The sequence below is a fragment of the Ixodes scapularis genome, unplaced genomic scaffold, assembly GCF_016920785.2.
Source record: "Ixodes scapularis isolate PalLabHiFi unplaced genomic scaffold, ASM1692078v2 PGA_scaffold5__190_contigs__length_132052651, whole genome shotgun sequence".
Lineage (NCBI taxonomy): Eukaryota > Metazoa > Arthropoda > Arachnida > Ixodida > Ixodidae > Ixodes > Ixodes scapularis.
Genome location: NW_024609880.1, coordinates 57,142,183 through 57,157,542, shown reverse-complemented (window position 1 = coordinate 57,157,542; position 15,360 = coordinate 57,142,183).

The following is a 15,360-nucleotide window of genomic DNA, read 5'->3' as shown; positions in this document are numbered from 1 at the left end:
TGGAGTAGTTTAAGACACGTTTCCTGGAGGAATAAAAAGCAACGTTGCTAGCGAACTACTTTCTCGACGGCGGACGCACTTCAGATGGGCGCAATGCGCTTGTGGGTGGAGCTAAAAGATTATTCTCAGGTTGCATCCGACTATAGTACCGAAGTTTGTCTCCTTCAGTATATACACTCTAAGAAAAAAAAAGGGTGTCGTCTTACACCCTTTTGACCTATACAAGACACCCCGAAACTTCAATTCAACGTACATCGCACTGACGTCGAAAAGACGGCACCAACTTTTACAAGAGCCTTTAGAACGGTGATATATCTCTCATTAAACATATAAGGTACGTATCAAAGACTATACAGGAAAAAAACACTAAGGTTTTGCAGCAGGGGCCAAAAAAAACTATTACTATTTTTTTTTGTAGGCAGTACACGTACATTATAGCTATTTTAATAAGTTGAACCACTCGGCTATCAAGTCGCTCATGAAACGGTTCGACGTCAGCGGGCTGTACGTCGAACTGAAGTGTAGGTGTGTCCTATATGGGACAAGGGGTGTAAAAATACACCCTTTTTTCTGAAAGTATGCGGAAAAGTGTGGACTAGGGCCACTAAATAAGCTACGCTTCAAAGTAACGACACTTTGCCATATTGTGGCTCTAAATCATGGTTGCCAGTTATCTGAAGCTTTATCTGAAATCACAGAAAACGCTTTTCCGCCCTCCACAAATGTTTAAACAGTTCGCGACAAAGCAAGGCAATATTGCGTGAGCTTCCTAACACCGAGTTTAATGCTGCAGAAGTCGCACTTCTGAATCATGACGATCGGCAGTTGCGTCTGCCCTGCAAACGAGCCAAAATGGCGGCGCCCACAACAATGTCGGGGAACGGAGTGCCGATACTCTAAGCGCAGCTCATTTAGTGGCTCTAGTGGGGACTAGCGGGATCACAACTATATTAGATATCTGCCCTTGCCGGACAACTACTAGTTCCCACAGGAAGAGTGGTTGTTTGGGCGAGTTGGTTTGGCATCTTATACAATCTTGTGCGCAACAAAGACGAGGACAAAAGGAGAGAAGAGGACACAACAAGGCGCCTTGTTGTGTCCTCTTCTCTCCTTTTGTCCTCGTCTTTGTTGCGCACAAGATTGTATAAGTTCCCACAGGAGCGTTGTTTAACTCAACAATAGCATCTGGAAGGTTACTCTGAAGAAGGAGGTTGTAACCGCATTTAGAAGATTTCTGTGGTGCAAGACATAACTAAAGAAACCGAGGTTTAGGTTAACGAAAAAAAAACGCTTATTAAATATCGGCTGTTCCAAACAATACTTCTACTTGGAACGGAGCTCCGTGTCACCTCACCGGCAATCCGACAATATTTTGAGCCAAAATTAGACATTAATTATTTAGTAAAACCAACCTAGCTTAATGATGCACTAAGCATAATTAGTGAATGTGTATTTCTTTAAAGGTAAATAAAATAACCTAGCTAGTGAGCTGAAACGATATTACTTACCGCACGCATTCGTGTACTGTTTCTGTAAAGATTTTTTTTTTATTTTTTATTTTTGTTTTGTAACAAAAATGTATTCAATGACGGATTACCCGAAGCCAAGGGTGGAAGCGACGCTGGAAGAAAAAGAAACTAAAAAAAAGGACCCGCTTGTGTAGTCCCTGAAAGCGGCGAAGAAATGCCAGCGCATAAAAAAGCAGCAGCTCTTCATGGTTGAAAGCATGAGCAAGGCCCGCCTCGGCTGGTAAAACCGCCAACGGTGATTGAACGGCACATGAAATTAAAAGTTCGCATGAGGACTGATATGACAGTTCTTTGCTTGATGCGAACCTGTTCTTAAGCTGATACTTATGTACGAATGATGTCATGAAAGCGTAATGCAGTTCTACAAACGCTCCAATACTGCGAATATAAAATTCAAGAAGACGCGCCCCACATTTTAATCATTACTTAGAGGTATAAAGAATGCATCACTTACGTAAAAATACATTGGCTTTCACCTGAAATAGAGCGCAGCTCGCGACCTTTGTAGGAGATTGGTGACACTCGGAAAAAATTCCCCTGGTCCGGGATTTAATTTTAAGCCAGGCGAATTTTCGTAACCTTCTGCACCTTGAGGATCACCGCGTACTCATCATTTCAATTCATAAATACTGTTTATGAAGCAGATGCCCAACCCAAATGGTCGGTAAAATTCCCACTTTAAGGAAAATAAGCAAAACGGCCAAAAATTATTTCATGGCATTAGAGCCTTTTAACTGTACTCACAGAGTGATGTAAAAAGTTAGTGTAATGTAGACTGAAAATTCAGGGCAGAGATGGAGTGAAACATACGTCCCACGACTAATGTGAAAAATACCGCTTTCCGTCGCGCATTTTTTAAGCTTTATAGGTCGAGAACAAAAGATCCGACGAAGTTGCTGTTTGTATCAACTGTGTTTTTAGAGACGACGCCATAACATATATATTTTTTTTTAGCGAAATTAAAGATTCACCCTTGTTTGCCTGCACGATTTGAGATGAAGTCACCCCTCAACAAAGCTAATCTAATAATGTTGTTTCGATCCTACAGTTACGTCATCAAACTTTGTGAAGGCAAGACTGAGAGAAATACTCCCCTTTTATCCTCGCGATTTCGCCGCGATCAAAATGCTTCTGAATCAGTGGCGGCACGCACGAGTACACTTGAGCCTGACTCCTGTACGCCTCTGCAAAGTCATGAACATTCCTACCCGATATCGTTTCATGACCCCCTCGAAGGTGCCCTGAGCAGGTTTCTGAGATCGCCTAAGTGTGGCAATACCGTATTTACTTGAGTAATCGCCGCACTGTTTATGAAGAAAGCCTGAGGGTTCGCTTTTCCGCGAAGCACGCAGATTGCCAATCACCGTGATCGACAACACGATTACAGCTGTTTACAGGACAGAGATAACATCTTCGTGCGAAGATACCCTCTGTGAAGATTGCATTTGTATGGAGAATTGTGTTCTCGATCTGGTTATTCACTATGTTACTGACGCGCAACGCAATGATTGGCTGTATATTTATTTTGTGAGGAAGTAGACGGAATGGCCATGTTCATAAATAGTGCGGCTATTACTCGAGTAAATACGGTAACTCACTCTGCTGGCTTTAAGCACTCTAGAAATCCCTGAATCATGAATATACGCGGCCAATTTCACTGTTAAAAAAGCAATCGAAGATCGCAACACACGGATTTCATCTCAGACAATGGGAGGAGCCTGTTCCGGAACCAGAACAACTGTCAGTCAACAGCAAGAGAAGGATCCTCGCGCCTCGGACCGGTGGAACCGCTGATTGATCTCTCGAATGCGCGCGCGGCTCGTTGCCCATAAAGCCCGGATTACGATTGAGCCCAGCGAGCGAGCCAATGATAAATGCGCCCAGAGCGCGTGCACGATTGGCTCTTACTCCCCCCCCCCCCCCCCCCCCCCCCCTTACTTCCTAATAATGCTACAACAACAACACCCAGCGAGCGTGCGCTCAAGCACTCGAGAGTTCACGACCAAGCACATAACTCGGGCGAAAAAAAAAAAAAAAAAAACACGAAACATTGACAAGTTAGTACGCTGTTTTTGAGAAGATTATGGCGGTATTATGTTCCCTCTCCGCGAAACAGCATTTTTCGACTATTCTTATTTCTTTTATCATATACAAAGGCATTTTGTAATAATTCCGTTTGTAATCTCAACGAAATCATCGCGTTTTCATTGATCAGATGCCGTTTTGGCTGCCTGAACAATGATCCTCCCATCGCCGTAGATGACCTCGGTGTGTTTAATATTTGATTGCTTTCTGTAATACATAAATCGGCTGCGCATCGTTATGATTTGAGGATTTCTATGATGCTTAGTGCCCGCAGAGAGAGTTATCGCCATATTTGTGATTTCAGACACCTCCTCAGTGCATCATTAAGCTGAGACTACAGCCCATGCCACAAGCATGAGTCCTTCCCCGTGTCAACACCATAAAATAACATCCAGCGGCTGCATGCTTAAGAAGAGTTCGCTCAAGTAATCTAAACGATCCACGTTACAGCTGGTGTCATTTGGTGCCAGCTTGAAGTCTTCAGCCGGTTCCCATTACGAAGGCAAAGTATCATCAGGTTTCACGACTGCACTATTGGAGTTAATACAGATGCGGGATAAAAGCTTTCCTTCGCTGACTTAAAGCATGAAGCGACCGGAAGACGGCAGAACCTAAAAAGTGACGCTGGTTTTATCCAATCTTCTTCGAGGACTGAAATAATGGAGCAAAGTGTTGTTTCTTCACTTGAAAAAATCTTGACGTTGAACTTAAGGCTGCGGTCCCACGGCAGACATCTTGAACTAGGGTGCCTTCATGCGCGCTTTGCTTAGGGTGGTGGCATCTCGCCATTTTCTCCCACTCGTTTATTTTTATTTTTTGTTCAGAAGCGCGTGAAAGAACGTGTCCCTGCACGCGTTCGTGGCGCTGACTGTGCTATGGCGACATTTTGTTTTCGTCGATTTCTTTGTATTTTCCTTGTGAGCGCGTGCTGTCGGCATCGGGTACTACAAAGGGTGGCATCACCCTAAACAGAAGGACATTGAGGCACCCTATCTTGAACAAGGCGTTAGTTCAACCAATAGATGGCGACACGCACCCGTGGGGTGGCCGAAACATTGGTTCACAGTGGGATGGCTCGAGCACCATCACGTTCCCCTCGTGGCCTTGCTCGCGCCGCTGCCAGCTGTGCTCAGCTAGCTCAAGTAGCATGGCCCATCAAAAGGATGTATGCGATAATGTCAGGCTGGGTATAAATCGTTTTATGATATAGGGACATACGGTTCGACGGTTGTAACGGGCTTTCGCAATAAATCTTACCAAGAAGGAATCAAATGTTGATTGACGTGTCAATATTCTATCAATGAAAATTTCCTCTGCAGGAATGCACGCTCAGTAGACTCAACCAGTCGAAGCGGACGTCAAGTAAACTGCTTCGCGATTTACGGTACTTACCTCACCATTTTAATGACGACTAAAATAACGTCACGAAATATTGTGTTTCACGGGGTCCGGAAGATGTTGTAAAGGTTGTTACATTACAGTTCCCGGAAAACAAACGCCGTTGCAATACTAGAGAGTTTTAGTAGATCGTTCCCATGACTCCGATAACGATACCCGATCTCCGCCAGCGCCTTCCTTGCGCATGCATAGTATCGTTATCGGGGCTATCGGAGGTATCGGAACGATCTACTAAAACTCTCTATTTTCGGAAGTACCGACACACATAATGTTGTAAGTACAGCTTAGGAAAACCATCAGAAGAAATAGGAAGACGTTTATTTGCAATGAAGACGCTATGAATGAACGGCGTTTAGCGACGGCAAGTTATGAGCGTTCGGGAATTTATAAGTTGACGTGATTGCTAACTATGGACATGTGAACAATGAAGACCAGTTTTGTCGGGAGATGGTGTTGCAGTGATGACCTGATATCGGACGACTCATGGCAGACGAACAAGCAAGTTTCTTCTCAGCGAATGGTAAGTGCCCAGTGTCAAGCACAACACGTGGCTACCGACGTTGTCGACGTTTCGAACACTTACCGCTTTCGACAAAAGTCCTGGCACCTGGGCTAACTTTGTGGAAAGACTCGAAGTCTTCCTTGAGTCCAACGCCATCATGAACAGTAACTGAAAACGATCCACTATTCAGTCGGTGGGTGGCGAATCGCATCCGCATCTACGGAGTCATGGGCGATGCGTGCTCTAAGTGGCTGGAAGTTTACACGATGCCTGCCACGACTACCAAACACGTCATTGACGTTCTACGGTCTCTTTTACCTACTTTTGCCCTACCGAAAATACTTTTCTCTAATAACGCGCAAAATTTTGCTTCAAATAAAATAAGCAAGTTTTTGAAGAAAAAAAAAACCGCCATGAGGCATCACATTAGTGCACCATACCATCTTGCAACTAACGGGCAAGTAGAACAGATGATGTGCGAAGCGAGAAAAAAAAAGCCCTTTTGAAGCTTACGGAAGAAGCAGTTCAGTGAAGAATCGTCAGGTTCTTGTTCCGGCAGCACGCGACGGTCTCACCTTACACGGAAAAAACCCACCGAAGCAATATTCGGCGGAAGAAGAGCCACACCCCTCGATCTCATAATACTGTGGCCTACGAACAAAGATCGAGGGATTCCCAGATAGAGAGTAATGGCAGTTTAATCGGTCGGACAACTCGTCTACGTGAGGAATTTCAGCGGAAGTGGGGCCTTCCATGTAAAACGAGTAGAAAAGGCTCTATGTTGGTTGACCAGGAGGTGTCATCTCTCTGAATACGTTGGATATCAATGCCCTTCAGTGTAAATATAACTAAATCACAAAACTCTCTTTGTGTATTGTGTAACTGCCCTTGTTTTTGATAGTAGAAGCTATGGTGGTGATTTGGACCTTTCACACCAGGCTCCTTTTTCTTATTTTTCGCCTCATACTCCTTTGCGGTTTAAGTATGCTCCAAGAATCTTTTGGAACGGGGACACTTTACGTCAACGAGGCCATTTGTTCCAAGTAGTTAATCAGGGAATGCTGCTAAAAATCCGTCCCTCATATTAACGAATAAGCCGCACTTCTGCACAGTGCAGTTTTCCTGTTCAACGTAAAGTTGTAAAGCAGCATTCTCATTGATACTACCTTATACTGTTGCGGCTGAAGAAAGTTTTTGGTTACACGATACTTGAAACAAGTCTGGCACTGTACGTTGTGGTTCGACACCTACTAATGTCGTCGTCCTTATGGAGCCTCATCAATTAATAATTACCTCGTCACCTCATATTGCTCTTCATCAACAGTAAGTACAATAGGCTACCGCCATATTACAATCCAAGAATTGAAAAATTTAGTCGTTCAGTCCTTCAACAAGTTTATTATTTATATAATGTTATTACGTTACATTACCTCGAGACGATCGACGTCTATCGTCGATCTTCAAATACTTATACCTGTATATAAATTAGACGCACAAGGGGGGGGGGGGGGGGGGGGGGGGGTCGGTGGCCGAGTGCATGGTCTAGCGCACACTAGCTCGGAGCACTTGGATCGAAGGCTCGCGCTGCAGAACCCACCCCGCCCCTGCCTGTTTCGATTTGGAAGACCATCGTACCGGCGTGCGGTCGTGTATCACTACTGCGTGGTGCACGTTAAAAACCCCAGGTTTGCGGCTGTACCGCACTGGCTAAATTGTTCATCTACAGCTGAGACACCAGACGCCCACTAAGGTAGACTAACTTCCGGCTGTATAAACATACACACAACAATTTGCAATTAGACGCATAATAAAAAAGAACACAGCGTGCCGCATCTTTTCTTTTGATGCCTTTTTTTTTTTTTTTTTTAACCAGCGCAAGCTCGTGCGTTCTTTCTTTTGAGACGGTTAGAACGGTCGCACATAAAACCCGCGTTTCTCCTACCCGCCCGCTTCCTCCTCTCATTATGTGTATTTTGTTATAACTAAATAAGCTATAATAATGGTGCATTATTGATATTTACTTTCAGTTTCAGTCAGGGAAAAGGAGTTTCGCGGGAACTAGAGCCAATAAATGAGCTGCGCTTAGAGTATCGGCACTCTCTTCCCCGACAGTGTTGTGAACGCCGCCATTTTGTTGCTTGTGCAGAGCAGGCGCAACTGCCGAACCTCATGATTCAAAAGTGCGACATCCTCAGCATTAGATTCATTGTTGGGACGCTCATGTAATGTTGCTTTGCTTTGTCGAAAACTGTTTAAAGTGGAGGACGGAAAAGCTTTTCTTGTGATTTCAGATGAAGCTTCAGATAACTGGCAACCATGATTTTAAGCAACAATAAGGCCAAGTGTCGCTACTCTGAAGTGTAGCTTATTTAATGACACTATTCATGCTCTTGTTTAAGAGGCTTGTAATACCGGGAGGGGCCATGACGTAAGTCCCGTGGATTCCACAAGCCACTACCTTTTGACACCTGCCTCTTCTTCATTGTTCCCGCTTGTGCCAGTAAATTAGCTGCGGTTCCGAGTAACGACACTTGGCTTAAAATTGTGGCTTAAAATCATGGTTGCCAGTTATATGGAGCTTTATCTAAAATCACAGTAAACGCTTTTCCGTCCCTCACAAATGTTTAAACAACCCGCGAGAGAGCATTTCAATATTGCATCAGCTTCCTAGCACCGCATCTAATGCTGAGGAAGTCGTACTTTTGGATCATGATGATCGGCAGTTGCGTTTGCTCTGAGCAAGACCCAAAATGGCGGCGCCCAAACCAATTTTGGGGAACTGAGTGCGGATACTTTAAAGCTCATGTATATTATTTACTCTAGGCATAAAGTGAACTCGGGTGTATTATTTTCCTCTTCGTCTTTATTGTTTATTGATTTCAATCATATCGAATAATGAACGCATTATATCATGCTACGCTTGTGTAATTATTTGTCTTAGATTTATTAGCCTGACCCAGTGCTTAAACCATTCATTTATCGATAGTAAATCTTCCAATATATTTTTTAAATGTGAAGGTGAAAAGACACGGAGATTGATGATGATACAGACGCCAACGCCGCCCTCGGAAATTTTTTGAACACTAGAAATCAGCAGTTTGTCTGTCATCCGCCAGGTAGCGCAACAAAACACCCACACAGTTTTTAATTGTTCTTAAAATTAGCTAAGCTCTACACCTATTAAGAAACCGAAGCAAGATCATTGTGAAGATTTAATACATCACAACCAGGGTATCGGAACAAAACGAAAACCAAAAACGAAAAACGAAAAAAACGATATTTTTTGGCGGAACGGAAACGTAATCGAAACGTTATTTATTATTTTGTTCCGGAGTGAAACCGAAAAATTTTCTTATCGGTTTTCGGTTCAAGGGAAAATATTAGGTATTTCAGTAATTCGTTTCACGCAGCGAAGAGACTGCCGTTGGTTTGTACCATAATTAAAGAGAAGACAAGCAAGCCATCGCCCCCCCCCCCCCCCCCCCCCCCCCGTCTAAACTCCGGGCGAACAAGCATAGCAAAAACAAAGACAAAAAATACAACGAGAAACAAAAAACATGACTCAAGGCGCCATTGCTTCCCACCAATGAGAGCGCGGTGGCGCGACGCCTCCACACGCTCGCAATGCTCTCCTTGGCACTTGCGCCCTCTCCCTCCATGCTTTCTTCGGACGACACAGACAGACAACAGATCACGGCAAGCGCGGGAAGTTTGTGACCCGGCGTTGTAGAAGTCCATCTTTTGTTTTTTCTACGGATACGGCAGTCTGAGACTCTGTTGCAAAAGTGTACTTCTTCATCCCTATGGGCCTTCAGGGCCTTCTCGGCGCTGAAATTTATTTTATCGGACCAGAGGTACTGCCTTTCACCGAGCACACTTGATGACGTGCTGCTTCTGGGATCATGCTCGGTGCCTTGATCATTATCTAGGCAATGAACATGATCTCAGAAGCAATGTCGTTTCCGCAGATTCCTCTGGAGCGCCTGAATTATCTATTTTTGTGTAAAAATAAACGTTACGTTCCTTTTAATTTTTGTTGCGATTTTTTTTATAGAAAGAAACCGTTACGAACCGTTACGGAGCATTATTTTTTCGTTCCGGAGCGGAAACGGAACGGAAATTTTTCGTATGGAACGAAAATAAAAACGGAACGAAAAACATTTCGTTCCAACACCCTGAAACGTATATCTATTCCAAACAATAAATGTTATTAAATACTAATAAATCTGTTTGATGTCCAAAACAGATATGCCTCAAAAACAGATAAGTTTGAAGGGCTCCTGGAGCGTTATGACTTCGAAAATGAAAAAAAGCCATCGTCCACCTCTTGGGCAGCCATTGTAGCTCTAAATGTTATAAAAGATTTGATCATAGTTTAATTATTTCTTCAGCGGCATTTGAACTACCATGACTCGAAGCACAAAAAAGTGCTACGTTTGATATAAAATATCTAAACAAAAAAATTTTACGCAACATTAAATTTTTTTTCTGCATATTACCAATTATAAGCACTACAACAAAAAAATTTTACGCAACATTAAATTTTTCTCTGCATATTACCAATTATAAGCACTACATCTGCAGCTAATTTCATTGCCCTAGCGCTTGTCATTAAAAACATATTTGTGCTGAAAAATATAAATTTTAGGGCAATATTTGGAGGGATGAAAAAAACAAAGTAGTGCAAATACCAAAAAAGTGTATCGTTAGATTCTGCTCCGACATCATCTTAACAAAACTGCTATATTGGAACCGTGCTATTTTTAACGGATCGTTCATAAAACATGAACTAGCGGAGCAAGTGAAGGTCCGCGCCATCATATTCGCAACGCTACAAATGCGCATGAACAATAAAAACCAACACATACATAACATCAAATGAAAGAGGATTGCATTGCCTTTCGAATGACATCAATCCCACAAAACAGTATTTAAAAGGAGATGAGTAATGGCCGGCCAAAAAGTACCTAAACTGTCACGTTCAGTGGGACAGTGACTTCGTAATCCAGTGGCACGGACGGAGACAACAGCGCCTGGAAGACAGCAGAGGCTCAGATGTCTTCCTCCACTCACTGATTCTTCATCCAGGACTAAAACTAACAACAAGGATTTGACTTCTTCACAATGTTTACGTATTTTGAAAAGGCGAATCAGGGCATTGTGTCCAGTCTACCATCTTCCACGACCCTACAAGCAGAGGTCCGCTTTACCTTTCGACTCTGTTAAAGCCCACAGAAGAGACCGGTCTTTCCGATATTATGAAGTCGCCACCACAAATGGTAAAGGGGTACGTTGACGTGTTTTTCGGGCAAAATTCGGGCATACCGAGCAAAATTTATGCTAGTTTAACGACTTAACCATGGAGTTTATCGCCACAAATTAGAAGTCCACGGTATTTATATTTATTGAACTCTAAGGAAAAGACGGCGTTCACAGTGAGCAGGCGACAGCAGAAGCCGAAGAACGACATTCGGTTTTTTGAGACCTTGCTCCCGATGAAAAGGGCATATTCGCCTGGCTTGCAGAATTTAGAAAGGAGATATTCTAGCGCCGTGAGTGGCTCACAATGGTAAACAAGTGCTGAGGGAAAAATCGAGCCTTCATCTACTTTGTTCACGTCTACAGACCAGCGAGACAACCATCTCAGTTGTTCCGTCAATTCGTCGTCTTCAATTGAAATGGCTGGTAACCGTTCTGATCTTTACTCGTTTTTATATATATATATATTTCGAGAAACATTTGTTTGTGTTGCCACTAGTCCTCCATGGTTTATAACTGAACCAGGGAGATATGCCCCTTGAGTGCCCATCTTAGAGCATGAAACGCCAACAGAATTGTCAGTGACTAGAGACCAATAAAGTTTGAAGGATAATACTGCCCACACTGAGTCTTCGTCAAACCTAATAAAAATAACTAAACGTTGTTAAAGCCATTAACTGGGATCTCGTATTGCAGCAAAAAAAAAAAAGAAATAAAAAGTTACCCAGATGTTCTGACATCACTTTTGTGGTCCAGAGCTGGTCTAAACGCATCTACTGTAAAATGAGATTATAAATTGGAAGATGAAACTGGTCGCTTTGAGGGAATAACCCAACATTGTCCAAAACTTCGCAAGGATGAATCTCTTCATCACCGAATTTGTTAGTCCATAAAACATCGGTAGCAATGAGAAGGCAACATCAAGTTGAACTAAAGAGTTGTTCCAACGATTATTTATCTAAGAAGCGAGTGCTGTGATTAGTACACCTTGACCTATTAAGCTACTATCTACCAGCCTACCTCCGCACACCTAAAAACACTTGCGGCTCTTTCGGCTCCGAACGGAGTAACTCGAGTCGGTGTCCTCGGAGCGCTATACTGAACGGCAAAAAAATAAACGCGGCTCCTCAACAGTTTCTACATGATTGCCGCTTCCTCCCCTGACCCAGGCGGTCTCCGAATAAAATGGAAGCAGACGATGCCGAGCACGATCGTTTTTATTGGACGCCGGTATTGAAGAAGTCTTGACAAGGTCGTTGGAGAAAACGCGAGTGACAGTACACATCAGCGCTGCTGTTCGAAGCGATCCAACGCGATCGAGCCCTTCGGTGCAAAGGCTGCTTCTGTTATAAAAACCGACAGCACACGCAGAATATAGAGCTCAGCGCATCTCCGCCGCCGGTTTCGATACTCTTCTACGGCCATACGGAATTGTTCTGCCCTTCGTTACGAACTTCCTATAAAATGTATTCTTATACCCCGGCCGCGCTCGGCGATCAAGGTTTTGTCGGCCGAAGCAAGCGTCAGCCAACGTACACCCCGATTTAGCAACGCAAACAAAACAATAATAGGGATCATGCCCTGCGTGAGTGTCCAACCGGCTTGCGAAGCCGCGTTCATGCCCTGCTTTGCTCTGCTCAGCGCGGACAGGACTATTGTATATATTCACTGAGTTTCCGTGCAACGGCGATCAAGACACGGCGTCAAATTTAACGTTTACGTTGTGTATTAGCATATTCAAACTAAACAAAATACGGCCCAACGCGTTTTCTGAAAAGAGCCTTACATGGAAAAGAAATTCGAACGCGTTATTCGTCTTACCTTGAACAGGTTTCGTTAGCAAAAGCGAGCAAACCACACACCCGCGTCAGAGCCAACGCAACTTATGCCGCCTTTTTGTTTTGTTTTTTTTTAGCCCCGGAACTTCGTCAGCGATCTGGAATGAGATTATGCTGCGCTCCTTTCACTCCTCGCGTACCGTCTCCGGAGGCGGTGCATGAGCGCCTGACTCCGAAAACTCGAAGTAACGAGCACCGGAAGTCGGTTTTTGCCGTCTTGTGGAAGGAGCGCTGACTCCTTGATTCCTGGAGCCACTACTGAACGCGCCCAATTGCTGCCTAGGAGCTTGATGAACACGCCGGATCTGAGGATATGATAAAGCACGCTCTTCTATGTAATGTGCTGAAAGCCGAGTTGGTGTCCGATCTGTTTCCTTGGTTGTAAATGAAACGTGCCCTTCTGGTGTTATTAAAGGGGCCCTGCAATCATATTTAAGCGTCTACCTTTTTTTGCGGTTTCCATGTCCCTCGGGGCTCGGGCAAGCCAGCAGGCACGGAGAGAGTAACTGAATATCAGTGCGTCATATTTTAACCGCAGGACGCGGAAACCTCCTCCACCTACGGGGGCGACCCGCGGTGTTGAAAGCGCGCGATATGTGACGTCTTAAATCCTGGGCTTACTACTGGTAAGAGCCGCTAAACGCTTCTTTTTTGTCGAAATACAAAATATAAGTTTCACGAACCGTTTCATTTATTTATAAAAGTAGTTTTCGTTCACTATTTTAGATCAGAAAAGTAGCAAATGCAGTTTAAAAAGTACGGAAAAAAAATTACCCGTCGACATACCCGAAACCAAGTGGTGGAAAAGGCGGCGCATACTAGAGAGGTGTAGTGGGATCGGGCGCCCAAGAGCGGCGAGCGTAGTAAGGTCCCAGATGTACGCGGCGGCGCTGCGGTCGTACGCACTGCAGGATCCGACCGGGTTCGAGCGTTCCCAAGGCCTTCGGCGAGCAGCTTTGGCTTGCGGTTTCGCCTTTTAGCGGTACGGAAGCGCGAGGTGGCTCCCGTTCTGAACTGATCTTTAACCCGCGGTTGCTGTCGTTTGTGGCCAATGAAGTGTCATGCCGAATCAGTGTTTAATTGCGCAGCAAATGCAATGCGAGCCGCTTTGGCTGCCCGCTTCATACTGCCTATCCAAAATAGTCTTTAGTTTTGCCCTCTCGAGCCGTCGACACGGAGTGCGGCAGCCGTGAGCGCTCGCCTGGATTACTACCCCTCGTCTAGTTCACGGCCATCAAAGCAACCAAGGACGTCATGAAGGGGGCTATTTTTTGCTTGTTTTTGTAATTTTGATTTGCCTATAACTTCGAAAATAAAGCGAAATTCGAGAAAAGAAAACTTTCGTTAGGTTACTACGTTCAGTGCGCTCAGGTTCGGTGAAAATTAAAAACCAGTAAAAAAAAGTCCTTGCAGGGCCCCTTTTCGTTGTGGGACAACATCGATGCTCAAATTTCACAGTATTATTGTTCGGTTCATCCAACAATTAAAAACGAATTTCAGATAACCCGGAGACACACAACGCTCAACAATTACACAATGACCAGTAAAGTAAAATCTCGACCAAACTTTGAAAAATGGGACCTTGTGCAAGCATATTGGCCAGAGTCTTCGACGGCTTTATGAAAGCTTTCAAGCTCTTTCTTATGGAGACCACTGTCATTACAAGGGCAATACGAAACCATGTTGAATTAACCTGAGACTGGGGTAGAGAAGAAACATCAAAACGTAGAAGGGACAGAAAATAGACAGGACGACGTCTCAAACTCAGCTAACTTATTTATTTAGTCCACCTCCTTATATAGTCTCAATCTCAAGGTCATCTCCACCAACACAAAAGGACGAAGTTATACAGATCAAGCGCCACAGCTTTCATCGCACAATGCAATAACGTTGACAACGTTTACAGGTAGAAGCGATAAGGCAACATCCATCCACCCTCAAACTTGAACAAAAGGAACTCTTCCCCTACTATTCTATACACAGTTCATACTTCTGAATCATAACACGACCTCTCCACAAAAAAGAGAAAAAACAAAACTGAAATGTAGTTGGGCCAAAACACGTGGAGACCAATGTTGCCAGATTGGGCTATATATAGCCCGATTGGGTTACATATTTTTCTAGTTGGCGTCAAAATTTTGTTGTTGGCTATGTGGCTATTTTTGACTATTTCTAAGAATGTGGCGAACCTTCCGACGCCGAACTTTCAGGTTCGGCTAGTTAATTTTCAAACTTTTAATCAGTTTCGAGAAAAGAAAACTGTTTCTCGTTTGGCTGGTCGAGCGGAGAGAAAGGAAGGAGAAAGGCTTTAAACTTCTCCAAACTTCGTGGTTTTCTCAGTGCGCAGTGAAAAATGCTTGCAGAGTTCAAGCGGTCTCCCTACAGCGCAGTAAAGCAAACCAAATTTAAGTGCTTGTAATTTTCCAAAAACCTGTAACACCTTTTTTTCTTGCTTTTTGCTATGTGTGGGTCTCCACCAGTGTTGCCAGATGGCCCCACCAAGAAACCGCCAAAAGACTGGTAGGTATAGCCCAAACATAGCCAAAGCGGTAAAAAATATAGCCCAAAATAGCCAAGACTAGAAACAATGATTTTTAAGCATTATATTGACAATTTATCACAGTCATACAATACACGTTACAATCTCTGTTTCGACCCTCTGATGCACCACATTTTGTGTACCTTATGCTACTTGTGAATTCAAAAAAAAAGAAACTTCGGAGGGATGAAAGTTTGTACAACACTGACC